Here is a 16,923-nt window from a genome sequence, read left to right on the forward strand (position 1 = left end):
GAACTGATAGCCATAGCCCATGGGTGTACTGTAGGTTAAAGGGAAACTTTCATGACAAGAATATATATATATTACATATTCATATTCAAATCTTCATAGAAATGGCAAAACCATTCTCCACTCCAGTGTGCACACAGGCACAGGCACAGAAATGACACAATAGCGTACTTTAATACTACCTTATGACTAGAGACAAAGTAAATGACAGAAAGCAGCACATCTCTGCTGTCTGGAAGAAACCACCCAGGAGGTTTTTGTCGAAGCGAGTTTTAATAGGGCCTACTTTTCAAAAACCTAAAAATGGAGTTAGGTGGTTTCTTCTGGACGGCAACAATATTTTGAAGATATACCCAGGACCTGAATGAAAACAAGACCAACAGACTTTTTTTCTATTCTATTTATAGTGTATATTTATTTGATTCAACATGACAATAAGAAATAATAAAGAAAATGGAACTGAATTCAGTGTTTCATCGTATGATGCGAAGCTTGCGTAGGTAGTTCAGGCAGACAACTCGTGATCACGCCTACCTGATCAGGTGACTATAGTCTCATGCACTCTTGATATGAACTTATTGTTTAACATGTTTTTGCAAGAATTCATGGTTACCATGGACACATGCATCCTCTCTCTCCATCAGCCATTATCTAAGAACAACATGTCTCTGTCTGGAATGCTCCATTCAACATAACCACAACAACATAAGTGTGCTCCTCCGAACAGAGATCTCCACCAGGCCGGGTCGTCTACACAGGGCTGGGAAAACTTTGGAAATCAAAAGTGGAAATGTCCATGACAGACAGACGGACGGACGGATCGATGGATGGAGGGCGAGTGGACAGACAAACTGACAGGGGGAAAAGCATAATCTCCGGTCTGTCATAGATAGATAATTGAATTCTAGACAAATACAAACAAATTATAAAACAAATTCTATCTACAGATAAGGCCCAGAAAATATGTTTATGAAAGAAATAATAATCCGTCCAAAGAGTTAATCCATTCAACACACAAGGAGTTTGCCTGCAAAACGCCGTAGCTATTCAAAACAGTCAGGCCTAATGCTGAAGGTGACAATAACAATAACAAAATAATAATGCAGCATAATCTCTGTTTTCTGAAGGCAACCCACACTAAGAGCTGGTCAACATTGACTTTGTTGTTTTGGCAAAGGCTACAAGTCAATACAAAAACTGCTACGAGGATGAAACCAGGGAAAGCACTAAGACTTGTTTACATCAGGGTCCTCCATTTTCAATTCAGAACATTAAAATATGTACAATATACACTTCTGTGAAAAACAGGAAGTCATCATATGCAGTTAAAGAAAGTAAAAAAAGGTGAAAACATGTAGGCTACAGTATGCGGGGAAAAAGGGGGTGGGTCCTTTTGCTTGTTTTTAATGGCTGTTGTCTAGGGCGTTCCACATTTTAGTGGAATAGGAGCGAAATTAATTTAATCCCAGCTTGTTTGAGCCGAATCTGGGTTGCACGTGGTTTGTTGAACTCCCCTCTGGTGTTGTGATTGTGGATTTTGTACATGGGTATCTTGGTGGTTAAAGCGCATTCATTACATGGACAAGTTACACAGTGTTATGGAAGAAGAGCCTTGGAAGTGAAACTCTCCCAAGAGCAAACTGAGGTGATTGATGATTGGCCCATGTGGTGCATCTCAGGCCTGTTCTCTGATACAGGGTTTTCAATGTGGGGTCCAGGGACACCCAGCAGTCCTTGAGGGGCTTTCAGAGGGTCTCCACCTATTTGTTTTTTCTAGTCTTCTTCTTTGGTGGGGTGGTCCAACGTAGTTTGAAGTCAGTCGTCTGTTTCCCTATAGATGTGTGTAGCTGTGAGAGATTATGAATTCAATCCATTACCACATAATAAATAAATAAATAAATAACAGTAACACTTCATAGAAACACTTTTTAATACTTTTCATTGGTAATTTTGTTCAATAGCACTATCAAATCTAAAACCTGAAAAATGGAGTTAGCTGGTTTCTGCCAGACAGCAGTGTGTGTGTGTGTGTGTGTGTGTGTGTGTGTGTGTGTGTGTGTGTGTGTGTGTGTGTGTGTGTGTGTGTGTGTGTGTGTGTGTGTGTGTGTGTGTGTATAGTCCTGATTCCTGAATACACATTGTCCGTTCTAATATCTAACTATAAATGCACCAAGTCTCTGTGTGTACTACGTCTGTAATCCACGTAACTCGAGAACCGTTCGCCCCACCGACATCAAATTCGACACACGCGTTCCACACCCCTACGGGGAGTGCAGGTCAGTGCCCGGTGTCGAGTCGGTCGGACCCACGGTTGTCCAGAACCGCCCAAAAAAGGCCTCTGCCCGGGCTGTGGACAGGGCCCCTGCCCAGGGTCCATATATGGAGCTGGCCTGTCATCATTCTGACGTCTGTGTAGACTCCATATTTGGGCATGCCTGACAAAGAACTCCATATATGGGTTGGGGCATTAATTTCCAACTTGCAACTCTAGTAAATTACAAAACAAGATAACATCACTGCCATACCTGCTGAAGAAGAGAACATCACTGCCATACCTGCTGAAGAAGTAGGGCTTGTATAGTTGGATCTGTCAAGTCAGCCTCACTCTGTATCTGCATCCTCAACACAGTCTGTTTTTTTTGGTCTTAGAACACACGCACGCACGCACGCACGAACACACGCACGCACACGCACGCACACACACACAGTAAATATCAAGATGATGGTAAGCATGGTACAGGCAAAGATTTAACAGTAAACATTTCCCTCACCTGCATTGCAGATGAAAGGCAGTGTCCTTGTACAGTACTGAGTATGCCATTCTTTTGTATTGAGATCCATTGCCGTACAATATGGTGGACTATTGGGTTGATCTTTTGCCCAGTTCCTGAACTTTTTATGGTTGGTAGGCCAAGGCCATACAAGACGTCTCATTTGTTTCAAGCCAATCCATGACCTTTTTTCCAACAGATTCTTAACAGCTTCATTCTCACTTGGAGTCTGTATTACAGCCAAATCTTTATGAAAAGTTTCACAGTACTGCTTGGCGCTGTTGTAACTATTTTGGTCTTTCACATGGTGGTATGTTTTGTTGTCCCGTTCTAGTATGGAAAATGTAAAGTTAGTGGATATGGATATTATTTCAAAACAAGGGGCACACATTTCTAATTTTGTTTACAGTAGTTCAAATACTCACCCAAGCAAACAAAGGGAAGATGTATTGAACAATCCAATTTACTCCAAAATCCATTGGGTTTCATTGCTGCGCAGTAAGGCCATTCATTACCTGGCTGACTGTCCTCCCAGTTGGAAAACTGGATGGGCTGAGTCTGCTTTTCTCCTGACAAAATCCAATAAGACACATTTCGGTGCAACCCTATCCAGGCCAACTCTGTTTTGGATGGTGTTGGTGTTCTCTTCTCCAATAGGGAATGTTGGGTTTCATCCTCTACTGTAGCCAAATTAGTGTTCTTATCTCTGCAGTAGTTCAGTGCCTCGAGCCAGGTCTTTGTATGGTTAACAAAATTATAGTCATGGTGTGAATAAGAAGGCATGCCAAACCCTGAGGAGAGAAAGAATACTCTTTGATTGATCTATTCATTCATTCATTTTATGTCGTACATGCCAAATCAATAATTAAAATAGGAGGCCATAGGGTACCACTGCTGGTCATTAAATGATTGGCTTAGGAATGAGACAAAAAAAGGAAAGCTATCTCTTTAATAAACCAATGAACAAAACAACACAAATTAAATATTACTTGTTCAAATAGGAGAAGGAATTAGATTAGTGCATTTACTTATATTTATACCCCTTCTCAGGTCAAACAAACATATATAACATATAACAGAAGTAGCTAAAAAACGGTAATTATGATTCCCCGAAGGTGAAAAGGTGTCACCAACATTATTAATGTTATATTACGTTATTATTGTTGTTGTTGTTGTTGTTGTGATGCTGTTGAAAGCAGATTCACTTTTGATTCCGTAACTAGTTTCTAAAGTCCATGACTTAACAATGACATACATATCAGTCAGAAAAGCAGAACATGAAGGTGTATTTAAGTTGGCATTTAAAAAATATAAATCTGGTAATTCTATCCAAATCCAACAGCAGTAACAGAAGGTTATCTGAGTTGTAGTCAATGGACCAACATATATTATGCCACAAGTAGTCCTTTAAAGTCTCAGAAGTAAACCTCACCTGAGACCAGGAGGAATAGCAGAATCATCTTCCCCTCACTTCTCTGAACATTCACAAGAAACTATGAAACATACATGAGATATTGTTAGAACATAGATCTCCTCCTAGTATTTGCACCCTTGGTGAAGCCAAAACACATTGAGATATACTCATTTTCAATGAAAGAGGCAAGATTATACAGTATATATTTATATTATATATATATATATTTTTTTAATTAATTATTAATATGAATTATTAGGTATTTTAAATATAATTTCAGAGATCTAATAAAAATAACATGCCTTAAACTTTGAGTCCTCATTATCATGCAGTGTACATGTCTTCAAGAGGTGTTTCTCATCGAACACAATTTCTTATAATTGGTTTAGAAACAGACAGAAAATGTAATTCTCATAATGCTCTTACCAAAGTGGAAACGACCAAGAAGAATTGGGCTCTATACCATTTCCTCTTTCACCATTGTGCAAAGACACTGTCAACTCGGTGTCTTCCTTCTAATTGAGAGATCAGGTGCAGACTGCAGCGTCCCACTCGGTGTCTTCCTTCTCATTGAGAGATCAGGTGCAGACTGCAGCGTCCCCTCTTGAGTGTATTTCTACCCACAGGAACCACACACACACGTCAGAGTTATAGGCGCTTTTGCATTGTCGCTTTGTATACGTTTGTACAGTACTTTGGTCAACGGCTGTTGTTTTACATGTACTTCCTATAGATACAATGTTCCTACTTAGTATAAGCTATCATGCAAACTGAAACTTTTGCAATTGTGATTAGGGAAATTGTAAACATCCAAACAACCTGTGTTACAGGACATGCTTTAGCATTAGGGTATACCATTTCAAAAGAGGTGACTTTGGGATTCATTCAAAGATACTTCATGGCCAACACAAGGGGTATCACTGCAGGAATTCCAACCCCATCAATACAATAACAGCAACAGGTATTCAATGTTTTTAGCCATGTCAAGTCATTTTGTTTTTCTTCAGTGTTCCAAAAGCACAGCATGATGCATGCACTATAAGACAATGAAGCTCTCCTCTCATCTAGGCAGGCGCTAAATGTTTACCATACTGTACTTCCACAACCCTATAGGAGTCGGACTAATATTAATTTAATATCCTGAAACATAATATAGACAAACAAAGAACAAATACATCTGGAAAGAAAAGCAGGTGCACTTCCTCTGCAGTGTTAATTCTGTTGACTAAGATTAAGAAGACTAAGGTTTTTGATATTTAGTCGACTACTAAATCAAAATCTGATGAAAGAATGAACACTGTTCTTCTGGATGCTTTCTTAAGCAGTGGGTGTTCACTAACCTGACTCCGCCAGATGGGGCAGCAGAGAGGTGTTCACTACTCAGCCACAGAGGATTCATTAAATATGGAAAAACAGTTGCACTCCAAAATAAGGAATGCAGGACAAAGGCATTGAATGCCTTTTTAATCTGCTCCGAGGAAGGCTGGGGCTGAAGTCTTTGTCCAGCATTCCTTATTTTGGAGTGTCTAACTGCCTCCATGACTGATTTGGAACGTAGGTTGCAGATTACTATGAAAACCTGCAAAACCTGTCAGTCAGTCCGTTCGTCCGTCCGTCACACCACCATATATGGTCTTCAGTCCGTCACGCCTCAGTGACACACTCCATATATGGCTGTCTCCATATATGAAGATCATGCCACTTCATGCCACCTCATCAAACCCTGGATAGCCATACATGGAGAAGACTGGATCATCACCTAGATTTGCATATGGAGCCTGCCAGGAACTCTACATCTGACCTCACACCTCAAACCCTTAGATCTCCATATATGGAGCTGACCTGTTCTGACATTCCATTTGTTGATCCTACCCCACCCGTCCTTTCTCTTCGATGTCTCCCTTTTGACTGATACCCATGTCCATTCAAACTCTAGACAGCCTGGGCAGCATGTAGTGCTTCTGTGACTGCAAGCAGTGCAGTTTCTGTGGAGTGGGCCTTTTTGAATCCTGACTGGTTGGGATCCAGCAGGTTGTTCTGTGAGAGATGGAGAGAGAGCTGGTTTGACCAAATAACCAGGCCAGTAGTAGCGTAAGTTTGTCTTTACTGTTCAACTGTCAACATCACCAAACGGGACCTCAAAACATACTGAGTGGAGAGCAACACTGGATTTGGACACACCCCCCCAGCCCAGCACTTAAATGAACAGAGACTATACTATTACTTACACAATTAGCCAACAACAGCAACTATGCATGATTAATACACAACAGGAGACAACACATTCAAGACTTTTAGAAAGAAAGGAAAGGAGTGATATTGACAGTTCTTGACATCTGAGGGGTCAAGGGTTGGTTTCTTGAGGAGTGGCATTACTCTGGCTGACTTGAAGGCAGATGGGACCCAGCCTGAGGTTACTGAGGTGTTGATGATGGAGGTGATGAAGGGGAGCAGATCAGGTGCGATGGTCTGGAAGATTGGAGACGGGACAGGGTCGAGAGGACAAGTGGTAGGTCTAGTGGATGTCACTAGTTTTAGGACCTTGTCTGGGGAAAGAGGAAAGAGGAAAGAGTTAAACGACAACTAGATGTCCAGGCCAAGGGTAAGATGAGCAAACAAATTAGTCTTGAGAATTTCCTATTCAAAACATTTAAATGAAGAAGGAATAGTTGCGCTCATCTCCTCCCATTTGTTTGGGAGGAAATACAAATCATGAACCAGTATCAATGATGGTCTATGCGGTAATTCTGGACCAATCATTGACTATAAATGACGCATCCTTATATGTGAGTAAGGCCACATCCACACACTAGGATGTTTTCGTTTGAAAACGCATAGCCCAACGTTTACTATTTTTGTACCTACTGACTGTATAGCATTCACACTATACTCTGTTTTCTAACCTCTAAGACATTTAATAACCTGACCCTGTTTTGTTGTGAAAACTCCAACGTTGTGACCATGTAGGCAGGAACAGAGACCTTTTGAAAATTATGCTTTAAACATGCTTCTTCACTAGTGTTGAATTCAACTAAGCATAAATAATCACAGGGTATTAACAGGTTATTAACTTTTCAAGATTTGTGTTGTTAAAAACGTTCAATATCATTAAAAACACAATTAACACAATTATACTTCCTTATTTTGCTGGGGACCCCCCTGGAACCTCCTCAAGGACCCCTGAACCCCACATTGAGAAACACTGCATTAGCTTAGGTCAGTGAGCAGTGTTGCCATGTCCGCTTATTATAAGCAAGTTAAAGCAAATGGGCTTGTTTTTCTGCGTTGCAAGATCGCTTGCTTGTTTCTAAACTAAAGTGTAGTTGTTTATTTGGGCTTGATTTAACCATGGAAAGCCCCAAATGAATATGTAACTATTTGTCCGCAGACCCCTATCTCAAAATATTATTTGCGAGGGATCCCCCATTCAAGATTTGTGTAATTTGCAACTCCTTGCAACTTTGGGGATAATGGTTGCAAGCAACTACCTGGCAACTACTCGCAACCGTTAAGTTGCAAGTAGTTGCATGGAGAAGCATTGGTGCTTGGTTTGGGCCTATTAAAACATGCACCTTGAATAACGTTGCACCGTGAATAATGTCCTGCTGAATAATGTCCTCATGTATATAGCACAGTAGCCTATACATACACTGCAGCTGTTATGCTCATATATGCCTATATATATACACTGTATAGGCTATATAAACTCAGGTAGCTACTATGTGTATTTTATTCGTGGCTGTACAGCCTGTAAATAAGATAAACCCTGTGCTGTTTGTGAAACATGCTTCTATATTTATCTGAAAGCCTTTACTTGTACTTTTTGTGGAAAACATGCGCTCAATATTGCGATATTGATACGATATTACCATTAAAATGTCATATATTAAATTAAATGTTGCATATCATATCGCGATACCGTTGCCTTTTTGTGATATTGCTCATGTTAATTTACGTTCGATACGATAACGATATATTGTGCAGGCTTAGTTGCGAGTAGTTTGATTGATTGATTTAAGTATTTATTAATAGATTGGAGAATTACAGTACATTTCTCAATACAAAACTGTTAACTGTGGACAACACCATAAAGCATTACGCCAGGGCTCCACCGGACGCGTTGCGTTGCGTCTGCGTCGCGTCAAAAAACGCACCGGTTCAATTTTAATGCACGCGTCGCGTCTCCGTCAACGCGGGCAATGGAGCCACCCTTCATTGATTAAAAAGGGAACATTCCCTGACGGTGACGGAGACGCGACGCTGACGCGCCCGGTGGAGCCCGGCCGTTACACTTGAGTAGTTGCAACCATTATCCCCAATGGCAGTTGCAAGGAGTTGCATTGGTGTGACATATCCTTAAAAAACTGTTCTGTTGCAAGGAGTTGTATTGGTGCAGTTTGGGCCTTAGACCTGGCCGCTTGTTTCTCTCTCAAAATCTGGTAACACGACACTACCATGTCCACAGAGATGACAACTAGTGTACTCACTCAGCATGTAGTCAGTGGCTAGCTTTAAGCTTATAATCATGCATTGCCTTTAAAAAGTAACCAAATACGCTTTATTTTGCACACTCTTGGCTTTCTCTCAACGAGCTTATGCTAACACCACCAGGCACCAGACCAGCCTTTGAAGGAGAGTCAGGGGCAACTTACTTGCAAAAGACTGAAAGTTGTAATGTATGCAGTCTTCAGTCAGTAGGTCTACCGACGATGATTGGCTGCGACACGTGGTCCACCGGTCCTGGGGGAACATTTCAAGTAGCCAAATTAGCGTAAGTATTAAGCCCAAATTTAGCCTAGCCTACTGTACAAGATTTCCAGGCACTAGGCTGTGTTATGTTAATTGGTTTCCCGAAATTGTAAATTGTATCCATGACGTGACATATTGCTTTTGACTCCAAATAAAAACGGGTTATACGTATGGTATAGTTGCATGAGACTATTGTGGTGGATCTTCATGAACAATAATGTATTGTTGTAATGTAATGTAATATTTAATTCTTGTTATTTTTATGTAGGCTGATAGCCTATATATTCTCAGTCAGTGTGTACAATACTAGTCTAAACGTGTAGTAGGGTTATTTCATTTCATTATGGTTTGATTTTGGGTCATAATTCTGGGTTGTTTGGGTAGGCTACTCAACACACCTGGTGGGTTGTTCATGCCTGGGCAGCAATGTGCCCTTTTGAAAGTTTGCTTTTGGTACAGTTTGTTCATTTTATTTTTGTTTTGTACAGTGTACAGTATGGCCCATGGTGACATCGACCAATTCTGGATTAAAAGCTGCTATGCCCCAAAATCTATAAATTTCACACACTTTTAAGGCAGCCGGCATTTCCACGTGCCTCACAATGTGCCCTTTTTTTCACTTGAGCACCTGCCCCTCAAAATGTATGTGCACATGACACTACTGTATATTTTATTAAGTTGTACAGAACAGCATGATCTTAAAGCTCATTTTACTGTAGAAATACAAGAGTCGTGGCGTTTTTACAGACGGGGCAGTGTGTATTTGTTAACAGGTAACCTGGAACATGAAACAAACATGGACTGGGGGCAGCTGGCATGGAGCAGCTGTAGGCCTAGTTTGTGTCCAACCGGAGCTGTTATCCTCCTGTCACCGACCAACAGCTCACCAAACTCGTCTGGATTTCCGCTAAGCCTGGGACTTCTACAACAGGTAGCCTACAATGCAGTGATGGTGGTGATGTATCTGACATGGTTGATGGCAAAATGTAGGCTAAAGATCTTACTTCTTCAGTCAAGTGTTCCACATAATGAGACCCACTAGAGGGTGGTAAAATGTCATGGGTTGGATTTTCTTTGGACCTTTTTTATTGATTTTACTTTGCTTTAAACATATTTAGATATATATTATATACATAGAAATAAAATAAGTCAGTAAATATAAAGTATAAAGAAAGAAATAATGTATTAATACTATAGGCCTATATCCTTAAACCTTCATCTTGTTATTGTGCCTTAGAGTAATTCCAATTGTGTCCAGCAGATGTCACTATTGACCTGTTCAGTACATGACTTGATGGGGCCAGAGGCACTGGTTCACATATATATAAGTTACATTTCTGTTGGCCTTTTAGGCTTTAAAACAAAAGACTGCACAGTGCTATATGACATAACTTATAATACAAAGAAAGGCTGGTACCAATAATCAATATAAATAATATATACAATGGCCAAAACAGGCCATATGTTCAATGTTTTACTTTATGAATAAGTTATGTTAACAATGTGCCCAATTCTACATTTATTACATGTATTGGAATTAATTACACAAACATTGCATGACACATGCTTTACTTGTGTCATGGGGTGTTGGATAACTTGAGTTGTGTATCAAATTATCAATGTATCATTTTTGTATTTATTTTGCTACAGTGGAGCCAAACGCAAACACCCATATGTGGACAATAAACAGACTAAGTTCTATTCTATTCTGGCCTAGTCTAGTAAAAAAAAAAAAATCACCCACAATTTCAAATCCAGTATTTATTGTATTTACTGGACTTTGCGTTATTGTTTGATTGCTTAATGTTTCAAATCTCTGCCAGGCAGCCACTTACTGGCTTTTGTTATTGTTTCACTTACTGAGTATAAACTATTTTACAGGTTCAACAAATTTTAATTTGGATGTTAATATACTGTAACAACCGTGTATAAACAATGGAGGCTTTTTTTTCATTGCCATGCTATTATCTGGCATGTGGCTTTCACACCCTCCGCGTGGACAGAATCTCCTTCTTTTGTCCTCCCACCAAGTCTGTTCTTCCATCAGTGACGGTAGAGTATGCTGGCACGTTCTCCCTAGACAGGAAAGTGTTAAACAGCAAAGACACACCCACCCCATCATCTTATTGGTCCACTAAATGACCGAGGGGGGGGCTCAAAGGCAATTACAGGTCTCTCTTTCTTCCTCTCTCTCTCTCTGTCTCTCTCTCCTTACTTATGTCTAATGAAAGGGGGCTTGAACAGCTGTGACGCTGCCTGCCTCCCTCTCCCCACCCTTATACACACCCGCCATATCTCTCTATGTCTCTCTTTCTCTCAGTCTTTTGTCTCTTCCTCCCTTCCTCCCTGCTTCCTTGCATCTCCTGCTCCTCTGCTTCCTTGGCTGACCGACGGTGCAGACTGCAGGTCATGTGACATTTAAATACCCTGGGATTTTCGAAGCGGGCATGCTCAGCTGCTGCAGCCCACTCCACTCCAATCCCTCCTCCTTCTCTCGTTCCCTCTCGTTGCTCCCCTCCCTCCCTTTATCCATTCCTTCCTGAGGAGAGGATGGAGTGTATTGTTGTGCTGCCTGCAGTCACATTCGGGGGTCTCTGTTTCTCTTTTTGAGTCTTTTTTTCCTCCTGCTGTTGCTCGTAGGGTTTTCTGCAGCAGCAGACCGCGGAGCGGAGTCTTCTGCGACGCGCTGAGATTGTCCATCATCATCTCTCTGTGACGTCTGTACCGCTGGCTCTGTTCTGGTGGACGTATGGCGCGACAGTCCACCTGTGTCACACACATACACGCACTGACACACTAACACACACACACACACTGACACATATCGGCACAACGCACACTGATACGGAGGCAACAGGGATAAGCGAAGGAAGCAATCAGCAGGTGGCTGGTAAGTGACATCTTTCTTTCTTTGTGCAGTGTGTGTGTGTGTGTGTGTGCGTGTGCATGTGTGCGTGCGTGCGTGCGTGCGTGCGTGCGTGCGTGCGTGCGTGCGTGCATGCGTGCGTGCATGCATGCGTTAGCATGTCTTTGTGTGTTTACAGTGTGCAATTCATACAAAATGCAACACACTGGAGCTCGATGATTTCACCTTAGGGTAAACAAACCGATGAGACTGATGGGGAGGTCTGTCCATGGCGTGCTCCTTTGCTAATTGATTGTTGTGCCTTCTGTCAGTCAACACTCCATTTCTCGAATTGCCATTAACCACTGATTTCTATGATGGATGTATATCATTTATTTAAATGTGTGATCATACATCATGATTGTGATTATAATTTGATGAAGACGTCCAAGATCCCAGGTGTCCCCAGAATAAAAAAAATCCACGTCGAAACATGAAGCACATTTTATTTGTAAATAAGGGATGCAGTGGCTCACAAAGTTAGACTGTTGTTATGTATTGAGGCATGCGCACGCACACACACACACACACACACACACACACACACAGTGGACCAACATGGAAGACAGACAGGAGAGATGATGAGAATGGCAGGCTGATTCCTCTAACCTCACGATGGAACCCACAATGGGAGCATCATTCAGCACATGCAACAAACTGTACCTGCATCCCAAAGTTAGACACACATTTTCAACGATTGCTTTTGCCATACATACACAAATGCTCCAGGCAGCCAGTCACTCCGATGTGTATTTGTGTGTGCATGTGAGCATGACTCTATGGAGTCTCTCAGGCAGAGGCAGGCTCTCCCATGGGTGTGTCTGCATGCGTGTCCCTTGGCAATGTGCTATGCTATGTAAAAATGCCACATGGCAGAGTTAAGCCAATCCTCCGGTCCAGCAGATCAGACGCAAAGCTGGATGAGAGGGCTTTGATTCACCCTTCAGCCCTATTGCATTGCTGCGTGTGTGTGTGTGTGTGTGTGTGTGTGTGTGTGTGTGTGTGTGTGTGTGTGTGTGTGTGTGTGTGTGTGTGTGTGTGTGTGTGTGTGTGTGTGTGTGTGTGTGTGTGTTTATGTGTGTGTGTTTACAGTAGGCTGTGTGATTGAATTAAAGCATTAACATTGTGACACTTCTCAGACATGAACACACACACACACACACACACACACACACACACACACACACACATACATACACACACACACACACACACACCACACACACAGGTCAGGTCAGGCTGGTCGGGTTGGTATGGTACCACAGAGGGGGGAGTGGTCAGAACGTTGTCATCTGTCTGATTGGCACTGTCACGACTCACCACCCATCTGTCACCGTGTCACCGCCACATCTTTAACCCTTTCTCTATATACTCTCTCTGTCTCTCTCTCTCTCTGTCTCTCTCTCTTCACTCACTAGACAAGCACATTCTGGTTATTTCACTTATAAATATAACTATGTCATTATTTAGCCAATCTGAGAACCCTCTGCAAACAAAAGGAAAAACGGCCCCGTCTTCTTGACGTGAGTCAACAGTCTGTCTCGAGAGACTATTATTTAGCTGACGAGTGCAGTACATTTACATCACTATTATTTAGCTGACGAGTGCAGTACATTTACATCACTATTATTTTCACATTGACATTCGCAACCTTAACCAAACATCAGAAAAAGGATTGAATGAATACTGTATCAGAACGTACTGTTTCCGTGCAGTATTTCTACTGCAACACAATATTATTCACTGACTGAAAGCCTGAATGGAAATATAGCACACTGTCTGTCAATATTTATATCTGTCCGTCTCTCTTGAGCTCTCTCTGCTATAGTCTCTCCTTTCTATTCCTTCCTTTCTGTGTGTGTGTGTGTGTGTGTGTGTGTGTGTGTGTGTGTGTGTGTGTGTGTGTGTGTGTGTGTGTGTGTGTGTGTGTGTGTGTGTGTGTGTGTGTGTGTGTGTGTGTGTGTGTGTGTGTGTGTGTGTGTGTGTGTGTGTGTGTGTGTGTTGTTGTGTCATATGGTCGTGTCTGCAGTCAAAACCTGTTCTGCCGCAGTGCTAGCTTTTCTGCACCAGCTTTTGGGAAAGGGGGCTGCATGGGAGGCTGCATGGGAACAACCAGTGTGTGTGATCGGAAATGTGAGCGTATATAGGCTATGCATCTCTACCCACATGCACGCAGCATATAGTGCATGACACAACCACATGCACAGTCACATGCACACACATGTTGACATGTTGCTGATGACATATTGATCAGTCGGACGGAGCACTAATTGCTATTCATTATGCTGATGTAGTTGTTTGCAGAACTCCCCTCGACTCTCGCTCTCTCTCCCCCCTCTCTCTCTCCCCCCCCCTCTCTCTCTCCTCCCCCCCCCCCTCTCTCTCCCCCTCCCTCTTTCAATTTCTCTCTTTCGAAATCTTATTCTCTCTGTTGCCTTTCATGTTTTAGTCATCAGTGCCTCCACAAGTTGGATGTTGAGGCATAATAATAAAAATCACACCCGTGTGAACTGAGTGGTGTAAGGTATTATATAGCCTGATCAACTGTGGTCTGACGTAATGTCTGACGTAATGAAATCAGCATCAACCAATCAGCATCAACCATGCTCATTTTTTGAGCACAGACAGACAGACAGACAGACTAACAAAGCCAGTTGTAGGAGTGGTTTACACCACTCAAAAAAAGCAAAGCAGAAACATAAATGTAGTATTATTACGTTTTAGATTCATGCTTAATGTAGCAATTGAGCAGGTGTACATACAGTACTGTAGCTCCACATCTGAATGACCATCTTACTGTGTGGATTTGTAATACACAAGTTTAGGTGTTTAACCACTTACGCCCCATTGTTGAACATGTAAATGTAAATTAACATGTAAATAGTGCAAACATTTCCTTGGAGTGCTCGTTGAATATAACTCAACGGCCCGGTGTACCACCTGTTTTGAATTTGCACATAATGCAGCAGGATGTTGCTTTACTGAGAGCGAGCGCTTCCAAACTCCAACACTTAGAAAAATAATCACCTGCAAGGAATTTCTTGACAGAAAGTATAGCTCATAACATGTCTACGGTGGATTTTTATGAAACAAACATTTTGCAGCTAGAAAGAGGATAATTCAAGCTTTTCGTACATGGCTGCGATGTTTGGTGAGTTTAACGTAGTTTAATACAATCAGATAGGAGTTTTCTGTTTGGATGTATATGGGCTGTCAATGGCCAATTGCGGCTAGTTGCCACCCTGCCATTAACTTAATGGCAAGATTGGCCGCGGTCTGCATAATGTCTATAGAGGGTATACTATGTGCGTGACATCATACCCGGAAGTTATGCAAGAATGCCTACCGAGTGGCAACTACTTTCTGGCCTTGACAGCAGTGTTGTTTTCGTCGACTAAAACTAAGACAAAAATTGTTCGTCGACTACCTTTTCTCACTGATGAAAACTAAATGTAAACTAAATGAAAACTAAGCTATGATGACTAAAACTGAGACTAAATATACTGACAATTTCGTCAACAAATAAAAACTAGATGAATGTTAGGAAGGGACAAGAGATCCAGTATAAGTCATCTTACACTTGGTTGCCTGCTGAAAATAGCAGATCTACAAGCTCACAACGCGTCGCGCTGCGACGCGTTGTGAGCTTGTAGATCTGCCATTTTCAGTGTAAAATCAGCCATTACGACGGCATCAAGGCCCGCCAAAATACATTTTAGTCGACTAACCGAACTGCAGATTTAGTCGACTAAAATCGTATGACATTTAGTCGACTAAAACTAGACTGACACTAAAACATTCCAGGTGACTAAAATATGACTAAAACTAAATGGAGTTTCATTCCAAAGACTACGACTAAACTAAAATAGAAATGTGCTGCCAAAAACAACACTGCTTGACAGCCCATACATCCAAACAGCAAAGTCCTATCTGTAGTCCTATCTGTAGTCCTATCTGTAGTCCTATCTGTAGTCCTATCTGATCACTCATTCACTTTGTCACTCCATTTGACACTCACTTCATGCATGCGCATACCATAGAGTATATAAAAGGATAGAGACTGAACTGGCGCGAAGCTCCGCCCCCCCAGCTATTCATGTCAGTGGAAGTTGCTCAGTGGCGTTTTGAAGCACCCGGAAGACTGCCGGAAGTACCGTCTCAGAACGTCTACATCCGCATTTGACCACCAAATTTTGGTGGTCAAATGCGGAAGTGCAACCGAGCGCTCAATGTTAAAGCCCAGCTGCACGGGGTTTCCCGGTCATGAATCCACGGGTCCGCCTGTAGTCCCTCCTCCTACCACTAGGGAGGAGAGCTTCAACGTTGAATAGCCTCACTTGCTCCTTGGCGCATACCAACGACATGGTCAAAATAGGGAGTTTAAAAGTCAGATTGGAAGTCAAATCAATTGTATGAACATTACATTACACAAGACATCAAGGTTAGAACACAAACAAGCATGAAAGGACATCATCTATCTGGAAATGTCAACGGCAAGACTACACGGAGCGAAAGAGGAAAACATTCATATTTGGTCTGATATTGCAGATTTGGTCAAGGACATGATTTAGTCTTATTATTATTATTATTATTACTTCCCATTGCACAGTAGTAGGAGTCTTGACGCAGGTGTGCATTTTGTGGCATCTTTGGTCCCGGGGGGAGGGGTGGGTGGGATTGTTTGTTGTTTGTTTTTGTGTTCTTTTTTTTTTGCTGTTGTACGTGTTACTTGTTTTCTTTATTCATTCGTGCTGTTAACATGGTTTATTGTGCTTTTTTGTCTTAAATAAAAAACATTTGATGATAAAAAATAATAAAAAAAAGCATGAAAGAACATACAACAAAAACAGCATCAACTAGATAAAGTGCCCCTCGGGGCACAGGTCTCCACCAGGGCAGGTCAGTTTGTGGCCTCCTGGTGGCGCTATAATAGGCCAATGTGAAAAGGGTGCCATTTCTTCCTATGCCTTGGATGGCAATTCGATGATTTGAGGTATTTTGTTTAAAAAATTTGTTTTGCAAAAATCCACCTCTTGGTGGCGCAATAACAGGCCAATGTGAAAACGGTGGGATATATTCCTCAGCCT

The sequence above is a fragment of the Electrona antarctica genome (assembly GCF_951216825.1).
Source record: "Electrona antarctica genome assembly, chromosome: 9".
Lineage (NCBI taxonomy): Eukaryota > Metazoa > Chordata > Actinopteri > Myctophiformes > Myctophidae > Electrona > Electrona antarctica.